Source organism: Triticum aestivum, chromosome 6B (genome assembly GCF_018294505.1).
Source record: "Triticum aestivum cultivar Chinese Spring chromosome 6B, IWGSC CS RefSeq v2.1, whole genome shotgun sequence".
Taxonomy (NCBI): domain Eukaryota; kingdom Viridiplantae; phylum Streptophyta; class Magnoliopsida; order Poales; family Poaceae; genus Triticum; species Triticum aestivum.
Genome location: NC_057810.1, coordinates 405,851,634 through 405,870,577, shown reverse-complemented (window position 1 = coordinate 405,870,577; position 18,944 = coordinate 405,851,634).

The window sequence follows — 18,944 nt, the reverse complement described above, 5'->3', positions numbered from 1 at the left end:
CTACTTAGCTTACACATGATACATGTGAATATGGCACGCTTTCCTGTTTTTGGTACATACTATATCTGTCTATCACACCATGTTCTTACATGAAACTACTCTTCTTGTGTATCCTGCATCAGTCACTTATGATGGGACACCTTTAAGTTGGCAGTGTGATATTGGTTTGCATCTTGAATATGATTTCTAGCATGTATTGCTTCTAGTTTGATGAACGCCACCTATGACGAGACAATTTTAACTTGGCAGAGTGATATTGATTGCACCTTTCCATATGGTGTCTTGCAGTGTTTCTAATTTGTTGAAGTGCCTTCTACTTAGTTACCACATCATAGGTGTGAATACGTCAAGTCGTCCATTTTTTCGTACATATTCCATCCTCGTATCATGACTTTGCCTTTCATCAGAGTAGTGTTCATCAGTATCATGCATGAATGAGTTCTGAAGAGCGAATTATATTCCTTTTTCTTGTCGGTATGACCTCACAATGAAAAATCAATAAAGCTGAAGGAAATTGGCAAGGCATTGGATGATGGTGGTCCTTCCGAGCAACTGATGGAGGTTCTCTACAGATTCTACTCCGCCATCCTCCCAACAAGATTCGCAAGACAACGCAAGGCTAGACAGTCAACGTAGCTGTGTAGATGATGTGCACATCTCCCCTACTCCACCATCACAGGTGCTTGCTCTAACTTGGCACTATTATATGTGGTTGCATGTTGTGTATGATGTCTAGCTTGTATTGCTTCTAACTTTGTTGAATTGCATCTGCTTACTTTACACATAATGCCTGTGAATATGACATGTGTTCCTGTTTCTACATCAGACTACTGTTCTTGCATATCCCGCATTAGTCACTTATGATAAGGCACCTTTAAGTCGCCACTGTGATATTGGTTGTGTCTTGCATATGATTTCTAGCATGTACTGCTTCTAATTTGTTGAAACGCCATACAGTTTGAACTTGGCAGAGTGATATTGGTTGCATCTTTCATATGGTGTCTAGCTTGCAGTGCTTCTAATTTGTTGAAATGCCTTCTGCTTAGTTACCACATCATAGGTGTGAATATGTCATGCCATCCTGTTTTTCATACATATTCCATCCTCGCATCATGTGTTTGCCTTTCATCCGAGTAGTATTCGTCGGTATCATGCATGAATGAGTTCTGAAGAGCGAATTTTATTCCTTTTTCTTATCGGTTTGACTTCACAGTGCAAAATCATTACAGCTGAAGGAAATTAGTCCGACAGTGGATGATGGTGGTCCTTCAGAGCAACTCAAACAGGGGGTCTCTACAAATTCTACTCCGCCATCCTCCCAACAAGATTTGCAAGACAACACAAGGTTGGATAGTCAATGTAGTTGTGTAGATGATGAGCACATTTCCCCTACTCCACCATCACAGGTGCTTGCTCTAAGTTGGCACTATTATATGTGGTTGCATGTTGCGTATGATGTCTAGCTTGTATTGCTTCTAACTAGAATTGCATCTACTTACTTTACACATAATGCCTGTGAATATGACACGTGTTCCTATTTCTAGAACATACGTGCACATGATGAGCACATCTCCCCTACTCCACCATCATAGGTGCTTGCTCTTACTTGGAACTGTTATATATGGTTGCGTTTTCCGTATGATGTCTAGTTTGTATTGCTTCTGATTATGTTGAATTGCATCTGCGTAGCTTACAACTTATACCTGCAATGATCACTTACCCATAAGACACATTTAACATGGGACTGTGATGTAGGTTGCATCTTGCATTGTCTTCTAGCTCGTACTGCTTCTAATTTCTTGAAATGGCACATACGACGAGACACTTTTTACCTAATAGAGAGATATTGGTTGCATGTTCATATGGTGCCTAGCTTTCATTTCTTCTAATTTTGTTGAAATGCCTTCCACTTACTATTTTTTCATACATATTCCATCCTCCTATCGTACGTGTGAATATGAAATGCTATCTTTTTTTGTATATATTCCATCCTCCTATCCTACGCTTGCCTTACATCAAAGTAGTGTTCGTATGTATCATGCATCAAGCAGTTATGCAGAGCTAATTTTATTCATCTTCTTGTGGTTTTGACTTCATAAGGCAATATCAGAAAATAGGAAGGAAACGAGTAAGTTAGGGGATGTTGGTGGTCCTCCGCACCGACGCAAACAGAGACTCTCTAGATTTGCCACTCCTACTGCTAATGAAGTTGAAGTCCCAAGTCTACATGATGAGTTCATCTCCCGTACTCCACCATCACAGGTGCTTGCTCTAAGTTGACAGTGTGATAATTGGTTTCATGTTGCATATGTTGTCTACCATGTATTTCTTCTATTTTGATTAAATTGCACCTGCTGAGTTTATACGTTATACATGTGCATATGACATGGCTTTCTGTGTCTAGAATACACTGCATCTATCTATCATACCATGTTCTTACATCAAAGTACTGCTATTGTGTATCCCGCATCAGTCACTCATGATTGGACGCTTTTAACATGGCAGTTTGATAGTGGTTGCATCTTGCATTGATTTCTACGTTGTACTGCTTCTAATTTTTCGAATTGCCACTTATGAAAAGACACTTTTAACTTGGTAGAGTAATATTGGTTGCATCTTTCATATGGTGTCTAACTTGCATTACTTCTATTTTCTTGAAAATCCTTCTGCTTAGTTTGCACATCATAGCTGTGAATATGTCATGTCGTCCTATTTTTCTTACATATTTCATCCTCATACGGTTGTCTTACATCAAAGTATTGCTTGTCTGTATCATGCATCAATGAGTTCTGAAGAGCGATTTTATTCTTTTGTGTTGTGGGTACAACTTGACATGGCAAAGTCAAAAAAGAGCAAGGAAAATAATATAGTAGGGAGTGCTGTTACTCGTCGGGTGAAACGTAAAAGGATCTGCCATCGAGATTCTACTGGTACTTATAGTGCAGTAGAAGGTCCAAGTCCATCGGCTAAATCTACAAACACAGTATCACTTGCTCTACCAGCTGCAGCATCCGCTTCAACTGTACCAGCATCTCAACGAGTTAATCATTCGTTTGCTCCGGAACTGGCCAGTTCCCAAGTTGCCTTCACACGTAACACTACTTCCAAAGCACTACTGACACAACAGGACTTGGGAAGATCAGACGAACCTCATGAGCATCAACACCAATACGGTACCTGACCGAGTCAAGTTGCAGTTGCATGCTCCTTTATATGTACTCTCACAGTTTGATGTACACTAACACTTTCCATATTCGTTGTTGAACTAGCACCACAGCGCAAGCGGAAACATACATCAGGGATAATGCTTGACAGATTAACAAAACCTAAAGGAGGAAGAATGGAGATCCATTTTGAGGCAGGTTTAAAAAGGCCACGTGATGCTACAGAGATAGCCAAGTTAGTATCAGAGGCAGCCGTTGCCGTTAGGTGTCAGGCATGTATCCTCCCAACGTGGAACCAGTACAGGAATGAGAAAGACAATACCCAGTTTAACACCTTCCTTGACCATTTATCCGTAAGTAATGTTATTCATCGCAATTAGTAATATTGTCTTGGTCTGTCCCATACTTTCTAGCTTCCTCCTAATAAGACTCACATTCTTTTTTCAACACATGAGGTTCAAGCTGGATCCGAAAGATGATGCGACTAAACAAGCATGCACTCATGTTTTTCAGTCTGCTCTGCGACAGTATCGGTACCACCTTAGAAAATCTCACTTTGAAGGCAAGGCTGACAATGAAATCGCCCAAACATGTCTAGTGGAATATATTACAGATGAAGACTAGACAACCCTCGTTAAACACTGGTCTGATCCAAAGTATCAGGTAGGCTATATGTATTTGATCAAACCACATATTGAACTTGTATTTATGTATGTGCCTTACAAGTGTATCTTCTTCTACGCTAACTGTTTGAAGAACAAAACCAACCGTTCTAAAGTGAAATTCCAACAGACAACATGATCTCGTAGCTATATTGCACACTGCGAGGCTCTTGTAAATAGCTGCTACTTCCTTCTTTTTTTGTGGCATATTATCGTATCTATATTGACTTGTTCCAAATATAGAGGAAAGCCCGTGCGGGCCAAAAAGAACCTGAACCGAATGCAGTGCAAATCTTCAAGGATTGGCACACCAGCAAGATGAAGGGCATGAGCACACCAGTTCAAGCTGCTGTTGTAAGTCCTTACTCCTCCTGCCTTGAATTGATTGGTACTGTGATGCGTTCATTTAACTACTTGGTTTGCAGCCAATGTCAGTTACTCTATTCACTTTTATACACAGTTGTCTTAACGTATCATTTCACCTTACATGGTTTAAAAGAGATGAAGGATATTCTTTTGGTCTTGATCTGTAATCTTGTTGTTATGTTCATGTGCGCACACAATGATAAAATAGCATGTTTGTTTTATATCTGTTTTCCCATGATATGAATGATGTCATACTATGTTCATCCTACTTTAAACCATGTCTCTTTATCCTTAGATGTCAACGAATGTGAGGAAATAGACAATACAGTAGGCATGCTACATGGACATATGTTCCTAAAGTGATTTTATTATGTAGTTGGCACTACAATACATGCTAATGTATTACAGTAGTTCACCAAAATAAGTTATGTATAAACGTTTAACCTACTTTGTTTGTTTTTTTCTCATTAGTAACTTATCTGGTACACTAATTTACAAGTTCAAACTTTCAGGAAGCTATGGAACAAATGATTGAACAGCCACAATCACTTGAAGGTGACGAGGCTACCATAGGCACAATGTCACCTCTTGGTGAAGTGCGTCAGTATCTCTCCACTAACAGTGCAAAAAGCACCTTCCAGCGTAATTCTGGGTTGGTTGTCAAGGTAACCTCGTCCAAATCGCCTACTGAACAAAATCTTCCTGCTAGACAGAGTGATATATCTGTGCTCCAGACACAAGTCCAATCCCTAATGGACGTCATTTCGGAAACAAGAATAGTGGTTGACAAATGTCGTCAAGATATGAATGATTTTGAAACCAGACTATCAGACATTCGCTTCGCTGTTCAAGAGCAATGGCGGAAAAGGATGGAGATCGTGCTGCTCCATCAGATTCTACAGCCTGAAACATTAGCACTCAGGTCAAATGATCTGTGCTTCTATACATCTGATGGTGCTCTTATCTGGAAGGACTGTAAACTTTATGCCAACATGCCTTTTGTTGTATGGTTGGAATTTATTTTGTTGTGATACAACATTTATGATGCTGCCACAGGCTGCACTAATTACGACGCGATTTTTGTATAGTGTAGGTTTATCTTAGTAATGTATTTGGCCGAAAGCTTCATAGGAGCCCAACATGCCAACATTCGTCGGGCCCATTCCAATTGGGCTAAAAATGATAACAGGCCGAATTGGCATGTAGCCAACTAAAAATATCTGGGCCTAAATCAGCATAAGCTTTCATATTTCTCTGGTAGGCCTGTGCCCATAGTGGGCCTTTAACAGGCCTAAACATAATTTGGGCCCTCAATAAAAATAGGCCATTTACAGGTGTAAATATCTCGAGCCCATAAAAACACGGGCCTTTAATAAACCGAAAGTGAGATTGGGCCCTGATTGTGCCAAATATCCCACTGGTCTTAGCAGGCCGAAATGGTGGCCCATTTACGATGCGGATCTTTGACATGCCGAAATTCGGACGGGCCGTAAATGCGCCGACCTAATACACGGGCCTTTAACAGGCCGGAACTTCGGTCGGGCTAGATTATCGTCATTTTTATATGGGCCATTAATGGGCCTTATATGACGTTGGGCCACATATGGCCCATTGTTTTTGTCCGGCTTTAACAGGCCGAAAATGACAACAGGCCGAAAGTGGCCCAAATCTATAGTGGGCCTCTAACAGGCCGAATGTCAGACATGGCCGAATATGACCCAAATCCTTCACGGTCGTTTATGGGCCGAAAGTTTTGATGGCCTGTAAATGGGCCCAAATGAAGCAGGACCTTTAACAGGCCGGAAATACACCGGGCCGTAATTCGGCCCAATTACTTAACGGACTATTAACGGGCCAGAAGTGACCATGGGCCGCGTTGATGACAAGTTTACGATAGGCCGTTGATAGGCCGATTTGACAGAGAATTTGGGCCTTTAGCTGGGCCGGCCCATTATGGTCTGCAGAATCTTGTGGGCCTTTAGTTGGGCCGGCCCATTGTGGTCCGCAAAATCTTGTGGGCCTTTAGCTGGGCCGACCCATTATGGTCTGCAAAATCGTGTGGGCCTTTAGCTGGGCCGGACCATTATGGTCCGCTTTGTGGGCCTTTAGCTGGGCTGGCCCATTATGGTCTGCAAAATCTTGTGGGCCTTTAGCTGGGCCAGCCCATTATGGTCCGCTAAATCTTATGGGCCTTCGGTTGGGCCGGCCCATTTATACTTTATGGGTCGGTCCACATGTCAACATATCATAGGCCCATCTCGACCGTTGGCTAAGTGACACCTGTTCCAACGCGGAGCTGACACGTGGATCCGTCAACCAATGAGAATTTTACACGTGGAAAATCAGCATTGGTCGTGGCTGTTAGCGGGTTATCGGATCCAAAAAACGGACCCGATAGGTTAACGACGGTTAACGGCATCCCGTTACGGTGGATGCCACGTGCCGGTCACCCTTGACGAAAGCACTTCTATGACGCGCGATTTGTCGTCATGGAAGTGGACACTTCCGTGATGATAATTTTGGTAATGTCATGGAACACTTCTACGACAACACTGCTATGACTATCTTGATTCTGTCATAAAATCGTCATGGATGTACATGCATGACAGAAAATGCGACCTACTGTGACAAACACGTATCATCACGGAAGTGTATTTTTTTAGTGCTACTTCGCAACCAATGTTTTCTTTCAACTAGCCACTACGATTTAGTATGGACAAGAAAAGTATAGTAAACAAGTTATAATCTATTTTCCGTGTGAGATCAATAACTTAAGCAGATATGAAAGAGTACCACCTCTCTTGCGACGCCCTGTAGGCCCCTGCTGATACATTGAGGGTGATGCGGGTGCGATGGCTGTGGGTGGCATGGAAGAAGACTTGAGACGGCAGACAAGGGATAAGACATGTTGCCGTGGACGAAGCGGTTGTAGGAGCGGCAACAGCAAGGTGGACAACAGCGCCGATGAAGCGAGAGGACGCGATGAAAGGATCCTGGTCGGGCACCATGGATGAGAGACATCTATCTCTTGTAGTGGACGACGGGGTAGGGGTAGCGGCTCCAGTAAGGTGGAGGATGGGGTGGCGGACGGAGGAGGCTGGCCGGAGTGGGGAGGTTGTTGTGGCACCGACGGTGCATGAATGGGGGAGGGGGAGGGCGAGGGGATCTCAAACTTTGGGACACGCTTGTCTAAAATGTGGGAAAGTTACGAACTTAGCCCCCGTTCAAAATTTCAGACATCTCATTAATTGGGGATAGGACGGTAATCTCGCATCTCCCCAATATTTGCCGATAGCGATTTCGAGCGAGGAGAGGGTAATTTGGCACCCACGGTTGGCGCCCACGGTGTATGAATGGGCTGACAGGTATGGCGGTTGTGTCATGTCCGAGTGAAGTTACAAACCTGCCCCTATTAAAAATATTTACCTACATTGTTTTCTACTGAGTCAAGTTTATTTTGCCACCCACGTGTATGAATGAGAAAATTGAGGGAGAGACAGAGGTCTGTCGGATGAGTTTGAATCAAATGTGTGTTTGCCGCCCATGTTTGCCGCCCACCATGTCTGGATGGGGAGACAGGTGGTCATGTCACGTCTGATTGAAGTTACTAGTCTACCCCTACCGACAGCAGTGGAAATCGGGTCGATTAGGATGTGAAGTGTCAAGGGTAGACAGTAATTTCTAGATCACAAACACTGGCTTCGGGTAGACGACAAATGATAGTGCGTGTTTTTCCACTTCGTTCGAAATTTGGGAGAATTAGCATTCACATTTACCCTGGGCCCTGCCAACTAAATTCAAATCCAATTTGTATTCCATTACGAATATCCATACATCATTCTACCTTTCGTTATTTATTCATCAAAACCACGACAAAGATTTATTCCACCTTTATATATGAATATGATTTAAAAATGTCGTGATCTTCGAATTCAGTAGGTTGGATACACTTTGAGTCAAAGAGTTATTTCATCCAATACAATATGCTCACTCAAAAAACATTTCAACTGTGTCAATCATACAAGTACTGAGGATTACCTCACCTAAAAAATTCAGATCACATGGACAACAAAGGGGGTTTTACAACATAAAACATTCAGAGACATGACATAACATGCAAGTATACTAATCTAATGACAATTTCAACTGGAGTCTAAAGAAGAATTGGGATTACCCCGGGCTTCAGATAGCAGAAGCAGCAGGACCCCCTCTGTCTTCAAATGCAACATTCTTACTTCCTCCAATTCTTGGGTTGCTTGCATAATGCGTGTAGCTAATTGCACGGTTTCCAGCCTCAAGATCAGGACTACCTCATTCATGGCAGCCACACCATCTCTTTCTACCTCTAGTAGAGCCTCAAGAACTATAATATCTGTGCTCAGACTGCTCTCCAGCGTCTTGCCTCTGAACTGCTACCATTTGGTAACATGGTTGGCGCACTCCTTCCACAAATAGATTCTGGGGTTGTACAATGTGTCCTAGTGTGAACGACATCCTGAAAGGTTTCCGCTAGACATAAGTAAGAAATAGTTATCACATGATCTAGTCAGTAAGCTTATGTGGTAGACGACATACGAAGCATGGCACGCTATATTTAAATTGTTCGAAGCAGCATCAGTCGAAAACAAATTAAAATGGTAAGATGAAAGGCAGTGTACCACCACTATATTTAAGTTGTCTAGGCATCTAAGCAGTTGAAATAATCTGAGAAAGCACTTAAATATTGTGGCCTCGTATAAACTACAAAGACAGTCTTGTGATGAAGTTCATAGGAAAAGTTAAGGAGTCAAATGAATTAAGCATGCATTTCTTTACGATAGTACATTAGACACTGCTGACATATTGGCCAACTCAATTATAGCCTAACAAGTAACAAACAAGCATTCAAATCAAGCAATACAGCAAAGTAGACAACTGAACTATTTGTAATTCTGTAGGATTACAGATTGACGGCACAAGCCAAGAAAGCAGCCCACACACATTACATTTCACATGTACTAAAACACACTGGCTTACCATATGTTGATGTCAAGCCTCGCTACTATTCCAATGCTCTTTGAAGATATCGTCAGCATCCCGCGATTGCAAGTCTAGTTGTTGTAGTTTATTCTTCCCCCTCTATTTAGGTAAAATTAATTTTAATCACATGCATTGGTTCAAATTGATCATCACTGGTTAATCTAAACTAATGAAAGAACGGTGTGTCCTTACATGGCAATATATGTGCTTCACTCTATTTATGCTTGTTCGAGGTGCCAGCCCCAAAAGAACAAATATTTTGCTTGATGGGGTTAGCAGCTCCATAATTAATAGAAGCATCACATTAGTCATGCAACTTAGGAAGATCAAGAACGCACAAAAAAGTGTGGCCCTATTTGGATCCATGGGTTAGAGCTAGTCTGGGCTCAAATAGCCCTAGCGTATCCAAACATGAGGGCTAGTTTGAGCTAGTTGCATCTAACCCGCCCAAAAAAACTATGGCCCTGTTTGGATCCATGGGTTAGAGTTAGTTTGAGCTAGTTTGGGCTCAAATAGCCCTAAAGTATCCAAACATGAGGGCTAGTTTGAGCTAGTTGTATCTAACCCATCCAAACAAACTATCCCACCCAAGAGGTGCTAATTGGAGCAAGTTCTTCTAGTGCATTTATTGTCAATCTAACCCTATCATCCAAACACCTCTTTGGCTAGAGTTAGTTCAGGGTTAGTCATGAGTTAGAAACTAACTCTAACCTCTAGCTAAGTTAGAGTATCCAAATAGGGACTATCCCACCCAAGAGGTGCTAATAGGAGCTAGTTCTCCTAGTGCATTTATAGTCAATCTAACCCTGTCATCCAAAAACCTCTTTGGCTAGAGTTTGTTCAGGGTTGGTCATGAGCTAGAAACTAACTCTAACCTCTAGCTAAGTTAGAGTATGCAAATAGGGCTATAGAATTAGTGTGATGTAACCAACAGGTGGTATCAGAACAACACCATTATCATAAATATAGCATGCAAGAAGTAAAATAGTAGGCAGCGATATCTAGGAAGTATAGTAATACTTAGGACAAAACAAAAGCATTGTAACTATATGTGCACTGGTTTGTAATTTAGCACATGTAACCTGTTCACTGCCACATGTATGGCCCTACAGGTGCAAGCAGAATAGCGCATCTCATGAAAAATTGAATGATGCCCTGAAGAAATTCTAAGGTGCGGTGCTTATGCTAAGAAAGTGAACGTAGGTGCCGGCCGTTGGATAATATCACATGATTCTCGGTAGCTTATTGGTATTGTTCTCATACTTGAAACCTAAGGATCGTTGATGGTGCTCGTGTTGCGGTTGAGTTTGGACCGGCTGTCGGTGTTGCTGAAGCAGCTCTGGTGCTTCGTTTGCGGTGCCTGTCCACATACAAGAAAGCTCATCTGTGGTAAGTGAACAGTTCCATGATAAAGAAGAGAAAAACCGAAGGAGTACAAATCTAAATAACCCGATGAGGCTGCGGCATTAGTAAAGCGGGGTCGGTGGAGTTGTATATGGCGTCCGTGGAGCTGGTCCGGTGCAGTGGACGAAGGCGTCGGTGAAGCACATCTAGCGTGGTGTATAGTGCTTTCGGTGTGGCGGATCTATTGTGGCAAATCAGGGTTGGTATGAAGGGAAAACGATGTGGCAGACGAGGGAGTCGGTGAAGGGCCTACGCTATGGTGGACGAGGGCGCCGGGGAAGCAGATCCGGTGCGGTGGAGCATAATGGCGGTTGAGGGAGTCCTGGACTAGGGGGTGTCCGGATAGCCAAACTATCATCATCGGCCGGACTCCAAGACTATGAAGATACAAGATTGAAGACTTCGTCCCGTGTCCGGATGGGACTTTCCTTGGCGTGGAAGGCAAGCTTGGCGATACGGATATGTAGATCTCCTACCATTGTAACCGACTCTGTGTAACCCTAGCCCTCTCCGATGTCTATATAAACTGGAGGGTTTTAGCCCGTAGGACACAACAACAACAACAACAACAACAACAACAATCATACCATAGGCTAGCTTCTAGGGTTTAGCCTCCTTGATCTCGTGGTAGATCCACTCTTGTACTACCCCTATCATCAATATCAATCAAGCGGGAGTAGGGTTTTACCTCTATCGAGAGGGCCCGAACCTGGGTAAAAACATCATGTCCCCTGTCTCCTGTTACCATCCGCCTAGACACACAGTTCGGGACCCCCTACCCGAGATCTGCCGGTTTTGACACCGACATTGGTGCTTTCATTGAGAGTTCCTCTGTGCCGTCACAATCAGGAAGGATGCCTCTTCCCATCTATAAAGACGGTACCATTGCCAAGGGAGCTTCCGACGACGACCTCTCGGGTCATCAAAAGCGGTCTCCACGTCAACTCGGAATTCGTAGAGCTGCTAGATCCGATGGAGCTCTCCTCTGTAAACAAGCTCTTGGATCGCATTGCCGCCCTGGGAGTCGCTACAGACTACGATTATATTGGGCTTAAAACCGATTTGAGAGAGATCAACTCTCCCCAGGCTACCCACCATGTTGAGGTGGTGGAGGAACAACACGGCGTCTCTTCTTCTATATTAAAGACCAGTTATGTCCGGATTCCTGATCCCTCCATGCCAGATTCCCGCGGAGGGACGAACGTCAATCAAGTACTGAACCTAAAGTCAAGCAACGGACCAGATTCGTTGGACAACATCCAGCAATCCGAGCTTCGAAATTCGGAAACTTTTTGGCCCTTGAGCCTCAAGTTGGGCAGGGTTCCGGACTTAATGCCACCCGCCCACCCAAACATAAGCGATCTATCTCAAATCCGGCAAGAGCCCACGGAGACAGTACATCATTACTGGGCCAGATTCCTCCTGGTTATGGACAGGATAAAGGACTGCCATGAGGAAAACGCAATCTCAATTTTCTGCAACAATTGCACGGACAAGGGAATTTTGAACGCCGTAAGTCGTCGCGAAATTACACGCTTTGCCGACCTGGCGTCCATAGTACAAAAGTACTGTGCGATGGAGAGTGCCTGGAAAACCGAAACTAAGTTTTGGGACAATCCGGCTCCGAACACAACCCTAGTCCGAAATAAAAGAGTGCATCACGCCCAGGCACCTGGGACAAAAGCCAAAAAGCAAAAAACCCCTAAAGGGCACGAAACCGTATTGGAGGGATGGCTCAGCGGACCCTGTAAAATCCATAGTACAGAGGGCGCAACTCCAACACATAGCCTTCGGGCATGTTGGATACTACGGCAGGTGGCCAAAAGTGGCGAAGAGCTTCTAGCCCCAGAGAACCAGCCCAACAGTACCAGTACGATATTAACAGTCTCCGAGACTTTTGCATCAAATAATATGCGGATACGAACAATCCGCAGCCTCTCCGAAGCATACCAAGTAGCAACAACATATCCATGGAGCGACATGGCTATCACCTTCAACGCCAGCGACGAACCTAAATTCCGAACAGCCGAGCACCAGCCGCATTGGTCCTCAGTCCAATAGTGGACGGCTTTCGTCTTACCAAGGTACTCATGGATGGCGGCAGCGGATTAAACCTCATCTACGAGGAAACCCTTCGAAAAATGGAAATGGATTGGAGCCGCATTGAGCGAAGCAGCACAGCCTTTAGAGGAATAATCCCTAGTCGGGAAGCACGTTGCACAGGAAAAATTACATTAGATGTGGTGTTCGGCTCGCCGGACAACTACAGGTCCGAGGAGGTCACGTTCCAAGTGGCCCCATTCAGCAGCGGATATCAGCTTTATTAGGGCGAGAGGCATTCACAATTTTCCAAGCCATACCCCATTATGGGTACATGAAGCTTAAAATGCCCGGGCCCAATGGAATCATCACTCTCGTCAGTGATCCGGACACAGCACTCCGCACCGAAAATAAGACAGCCACACTAGCCCTAGAGGCACTATTCGAAGCCCTAGCGGCAGAGGAACTCACTGCGCTGCGCTCCATGGTGAACAGGGACGATGTGATACTCAATAAGAGATCCAAGTCCACCTCTTTTAAACCAGCGGACGAAATAGTCAAATTCCAAGTCCATCCAACAGACCCCACAAAGACGGCCTCCATTGGGGCACAATTAAACCCTGATGTAGACGCTGCACTACGAGAATTCCTTCGGGAGAATTGGGACATCTTTGCCTGGCACCCTTCAAATATGCCAAGAATCCCACGAAGGTTGGCAGAACACAGCCTAAACATCCTAAAAGGATTCAAGCCAGTCAAACAGGCTCTTCGGTGATTTTCCGAACCCAAAAGACAAGCAATGGGAGAGGAGCTAGCCAAACTATTCGAAGCCGGATTCATCAAAGACATCAAACATCCGGACTGGCTAGCAAACCTGGTAATGGTACCAAAAAAGGACAAATCTTGGCGCCTGTGTGTCGACTTTAAAGACCTTAACAAGGCTTGTCCAAAGGTTCCTTTCCCCCTTCCCCACATCGATCAAATCATCGATGCTACCGCAGGGCACGATTCATTGTGCTTCCTCGACGCATACTCCGGATACCATCAAATTAAGATGGCGGAGATAGACCAAGCAACAACGGCATTCATTACTCCATACGGACCATTCTGCTTCAACACAATGCCCTTCGGACTCAAAAACGTCGGCGCAACATATCAGCGCATGATTCAGACATGTCTGGCTACCCAGATCGGCAAAACAGTGGAGGCATACATAGACGATGTGGTCATCAAGACCAGACACGTTGAAACTCTAGTAGACGATTTGAGGCTCACATTCGACAACCTCCAAGCATATGACATTAAGTTCAACCCGGAAAAATGCATCTTCGGCGTACCAGCCGGAAAGCTCTTGGGCTTCATTGTATCCGGTAGAGGAATTGAAGCAAACCCAGCCAAGATCCGAGCTCTGTCACAATTGGATATCCCAAAAACCTCAAACAAATACAAAAATTGACAGGATGCGTGGCAGCCCTAAGCCGCTTCATCTCCCGTTTGGGAGAAAAGGCATTGCCCCTCTATCGCCTCCTCAGGCGCACCGAACACTTTGAATGGACGAATGCTGCCACGGCCGGACTCGAAGAAATAAAGGCCATATTGGCAACAAATCTGGTCCTGGCCGCGCCCAACTTGGGCGAACCAATGTTGTTATATATCGCGGCAACACATCAAGTTGTAAGCGCGGTGCTCGTCGTCGAGCGAGAAACAGAAGGGCACAAATTCCCTCTTCAAAAACCAGTGTACTACGTATCCACTATCTTAACTCCATGCAAGTCTCGGTACCCACATTATCAAAAGATAGTGTACGCAATGTTCATGGCATCCCAGAAGCTGCGACACTACTTTCAAGAGTGTTCGATAACAGTGGCCTCCGAAGTACCTCTCAACGACATTATAAACAACTGCGACGCGACGGGCATGATTGCAAAATGGGCCATTGAGCTCTTACCATTCGATATAACCTACAAACCACGGCGAGCTATAAAGTCGCAAGTTTTGGCGGACTTCATCGCTGAATGGACTGAAGCCGAACTCCCTAAAGAGTACGACGCATACTCCAATTGGATTATGCACTTCGACGGCTCTAAAATGTCGGCCGGCTTGGGGGCTGGCGTCATCTTGATGTCCCCAACCGGAGATACAGTCCAATACGTACTTCAAATAATGTACACGGACTCCAACAATGCAACCGAATACGAGGCCCTTCTACATGGTCTCCGGATGGCAATCTCCATGGGCATTCAACGCCTAGAGGTCCGCGGGGATTCAAACCTTGCAATATCCCAAGTAAATGGAGACTTTGATGCCAAGGATCCGAAAATGGCAGCCTACCGTAATGTCGTCTTAAAAATGTCAGCTCGGTTCGAAGGACTCGAATTCCACCACGTAGCCCGGGACAATAACTAGGCGGCCGACGTATTGGCACGCATCGGCGCAAAGCGCGACGCCGTCCCCCCAAACATCTTCCTGGAGCGGCTCTTTAAGCCATCCGTAGCATGGGAAGAGGAGTCCGGAAACAACAATCCGGAACCAACCGCACCGCCCAACACCGAACATTCTGACACAATCGGTGGCTCAGCCGATGAAATAACACCTTCATCCCACGAAATAATGGCAGTAATTGCCCCATGGACGGAACCATTCCTCGCCAACTTAATTAGGCAGGAACTCCCCGAAGACCAAAATGAGGCCCGCTGCATAGTTCGGCGATCTAAAGCCTACAAGGTCCATGAGGGAGAGCTTTATAAGAAAAGCACAACCGGTGTCCTTCAGAGGTGCATCTCCGAAGAGGAAGGGCGAAATCTTCTGGCTGAAATTCACGCCGGACTCAGCGGGCACCACGCCGCAGCCCGGGCCCTTGTAGGCAAGGCCTTTCGTACAGGATTTTATTGGCCGACGGCCCGGGCAGATGCTCAGGACTTAGTCCAACGATGCGTCGGTTGCCAGCTCTTTGCTAATCAGAGCCACATGCCACCCACCTCCCTCAAAACTATACCCATCACCTGGCCATTTGCAGTCTGGGGGCTTGACATGGTTGGACCCCTTAAAGGGGGAACCCACAAGAAAAAATACCTATTGGTCATGGTGGATAAATTCACCAAATGGATAGAGGCCAAGCCAGTTAAAACGGCCGAATCCGGACCTGTGGTAGACTTCATATCCGGGGTAGTACACCGTTATGGCGTCCCCCACAGCATCATCACTAATAACGGCACGAATTTCACGGCCGACGAGGTTAAACTCTGGTGCAACAATATGGGCATCAAGCTCGACTACGCTTCAGTCTATCACCCTCAAACTAACGGTCAAGTCGAACGAGCAAATGGTCTAATTATGAGCGGCATCAAACCCAGATTAGTGCGGTCCCTCATGGAATCTAACACGCACTGGGTAGAGGAGCTCGACTCCGTACTCTGGGGGCTGCGGACCACGCCAAACCGCACTACCGGATTCACACCATTTTTCATGGTATACGGCGCAGAGGCAGTTTTGCCCTGCGATATAATTCATGACTCACCTCGCGTGCGCATGTACGAAGAAAGAGAAGTCGAGTTGGATCGGCAGGACAGTTTGGACGCCTTAGAGGAGGAGCGTGACGTGGCAAAAGCTCGTTCCGCATTCTATCAGCAGCAGGCTTGAAGATATCAAAGCAGAGAAGTACGGGCCAAAACTTACAATGTTGGCGAGCTAGTTCTATGCCTGCCGGACAAGAAAAAGGACAAACTTAAGCCCAAATGGGAAGGTCCCTTCATCATCGACCAAGTCCTGACCGGCGGAGCATACCGTCTACGTAATGCATCTGACAACCGACTCAAGCCAAACCCATGGAACGCAGCCCGTCTCCGAAGATTCTACGCCTAGCGCCGGACTAAGAGTTCGTCTCCTTCCTCCGTCCACCTTTTATATTTTCGCTGTCTTTTATTTCCTTCCTTTTTCCTCCCTTTTTAGTAAAAGCCTTTGAGGGCTGATCTGCGCATTGTTCGCACACACTTGATGTGCTACTCGCACTCATTATACCTGGGGGCTTCTTTAACAGAAGCTTATTTATATGGGCTTCATGCCCAACACATGTCTCATACTTCCGCATGTACCTTTTATTCACCATTATATGCATCGATATGACTTAAGTTTTGGCCAAGCTGGGTTGCCTGGCTCCTGTGCTTACCCCTACGTCCCCGATTGTTCGGCTAGGAGGTAAAGGGAGCACCTCTGCGATTGTTACTGCCGGGTCAGCCGGGTGTGTACCTTAGACTGGGTGAAGCCGAAAGCTAGCGTTCTTAAGGGAATATTCGGTCGGTGACTTGAAAGATGATTTATTACTTATTTATTTATCTGCCCCCAGATGCTTTTTCTGCTCTTTTCGCAGTCTGGACATGCACTTTAGGGCATGCCTCCCAGGGAAAGGAACCCCTAACGGAACTATTCTCCCTGGAAGATGTTTCTTACTAACCATGTAATATAACATAACTAGTTGGGCAATTGTCTGATAAAGCACTAATGACCCCTACGCCTGGTCTCCATGCATGCCCCAGTTTTTATATAACCGTGAGGGTATTCGGACACACTCCGGACTGTTGGGTCCTGAGGTTGAAGCAAAAAGGTCCGCAAAGACAAACGATCTACAATCCGGCTAGAAGGCATTTTACATGTCATTTTAAATTACATCGTCAAATTGACTGATTGTACTCCTCTTCAATCCCATCTAACAAGTTGTCTAGTTTACAGTCCCGTTGGGAATATTTCGCGGCCAACTCTACTTGGCCGTACATTATGCTCACAGGAATCTTCTTCCCATCGGGCCCCACAGGTCCGACCTCGGCCATGTGGTTTGGATCATCCTTCATGTACCGCGTCTTCACCATAGCCCAGGCCTCCCTGGCGCCTTGATGGCAGGCCGATATCTTCCAAAGACGGAAGCGCTGCCATACTCCCTGAAGCTTCTAAGTAAGCCCTCCAAGACCCTCAGGTAGGGAGACGGACGGCCATAAGGCCTGAACGACACCGTCATCGCCTGCCGAACACGTTCGTGCAGTTGCAGCAACTCGGGAAGAAGGTCACCCGTGGAACCAGGCATTTCCTCCACCGGACGACCCGTGAGCATGCCTACAGCCACATTTCTGTCAATCGACTTCCTCGCCGAACTCTTCTTTTCAAAAGAGTTTGCTCAAGCACTTACTGTAAATGCCGCGACAAAGCCGCCGATTCTCCTTTACGGAGTCAGACAGCTGGACCTGAACATCTTTTAGTTCTTCGCCCAGCTGGGTGTTGGCATCTTGGAGTTTGTTCCTCTCCTGCTGCACCCTCATAAGCACCTTCTTGCCGGCCTACAGCTGGCGCAGCAGATGTTGCTTGTCTGGATCTAGTCCGGCACCCTCTGCAATATTATTGTCAGACTTATGCACACGCCGCACTTCATAAACTACTTATCTTTTCGAAGTATGTATTACCAGAGGGGGTCTCCGTGGCTCCCCAGGCGGCGGCTAGTGCGGCCTCAAGTTGGGCCTTGCACTTTTGTAGCTCCTGGGACAGCTGGGTATTCTTCTCTGTAAGATCCTGCATAACAAATGATCCTTAAATCAATTATTTTAACTAGTTTATGTCTCGGGGGCTACTGGCATATATAACTATTAAAATTCCTTACCCGTATGTCCTTCACATACTGCTCCGTGGCTCTGGTTAAACCATTTTGAGCGGCACGGAGGTGCGCGTCTCCCGCATTAAAGGCATTCAACGCCTCCGGGGAGAAACACGCGTCACGAAGAACTGTCCGGCGGCGCCTGTGATTCATGGCGCTCTCCACCTCTGAACTGGTGGTGGACAGCCTGTCAGTATCCTCCGCTGGAGGAGCATCCGGCTCGCGCCTTGCGCTCGCCTTCCCCTCCGGACCAGGTGTTGGAGCCTGGCTGGCGGAGGCCTGGTTGGCAACCTCTCCGGGCACAGTCCGGCGAGCGCTCTTTCTCCTAGAAGAATTAGGAGCGTTAATATACCTCACAAGAATCTTTCCCTTAAATATGGTGGTGCTCCATACCGTTGTGGCGACGTTTCGACTCGCGCCGCACTCCTCTTCCGCCTATTGGGCCGAACTGACCCTTGTTGGTCAGCCGCCGCGGATCCGGCTTCCCGCCCTAAAGGTACCTCCTGCGGGACACCGTTGGTATACAGTGTTCAGAAATAAGCATGGATGAGTAATAATGACAAGACCTCGGTCGCAGTTACCTGGGAAGTCGGAGTTAAACCGGGGTAGTCGGCCGTAATGGCGACTAAGGCATTGTCCATGCTAAGTTGGTGG